Consider the following 1043-nt stretch of genomic DNA (forward strand, 5'->3'; position numbering starts at 1 on the left):
TTTCTTTCTTTCTTTCTTTCTTTCTTTCTTTCTTTCTTTCTTTCTTTTTTTTTTCTTTTTTCTTTTTGAGGCAAACAGGGTTAAGTGATTTGCCACAGTTAGTAAGTGTCTGAGGCAATATTTGAACTCAGGTCCTATTAACTCCAGGACCAGTGCTCAACTTCAGATGAATTGTAAAGGATGGGAAAGACTTAAAAAGAAACAGAAGATTCAAGACAACATTCTAGGTTTACGGACAGGTTTAGGGACAATGAAGACACTGATCTGATTGAAGCAGAATATTCATGTTAGGTAAGTGGTACATGAGTTTGAAGCACAGATTTGCCCTTTAAGAGTAAGCTGTCCAATAGGGGAGCTATGGCCAAAGAATCACAAGATCATTTGAGTCAAGCTGCAGTGACCCCATATTGTCTAGCGTAGATCTATACCCACAAAACAAGTCGTACAAACTCCCATGATTCTAGAACACTAGGTATTTATCACTGCTCCTTGTCAAATAATTAGGATTCTTTAGTCTGGAAGGTAAACATTGAAAAGGGAACAGTTTAATTAAACCTATAAAAGCAGTATGGATAAGGTAAATATGGATTTGTTTGCCAGATTCTCAATGTTAGGATTCTATTCAATTAAATTTAGTTCACCAAATATTTAGTGAGTTCTTTCAGAGAGGTTTTGTTGTTCTAAGTGCTGGGATAGATACAAAATTTAGATAAAAATCACTTAACTTCTCCCAACCTCAGTTTCCTCAACTATAAAATGAGAGGATTGGATATGATGGCCTCTAAGCTCCCATCCATCACGAAATCACGATCCCATATGACATGAATCTTACCTTTGTGGAACTCATATACAATTAGGAGAACAAGATAACATTCACAAATAACTATAATATACAATATTACAAGGGGCATTATGGCATGGTTGATAGAGAATTCTACTCTTCCAGAGTCAGGAAGACCTGGGTTCAAGTCTTGCCTCTGACATATACTTCTCGGTGAGAGAGAGAGAGAGAGAGAGAGAGAGAGAGAGAGAGAGAGAGAGAG

This window comes from Vombatus ursinus, unplaced genomic scaffold, assembly GCF_900497805.2.
Source record: "Vombatus ursinus unplaced genomic scaffold, bare-nosed wombat genome assembly UNPS02014814.1, whole genome shotgun sequence".
NCBI classification, from domain to species: Eukaryota; Metazoa; Chordata; class Mammalia; order Diprotodontia; family Vombatidae; genus Vombatus; species Vombatus ursinus.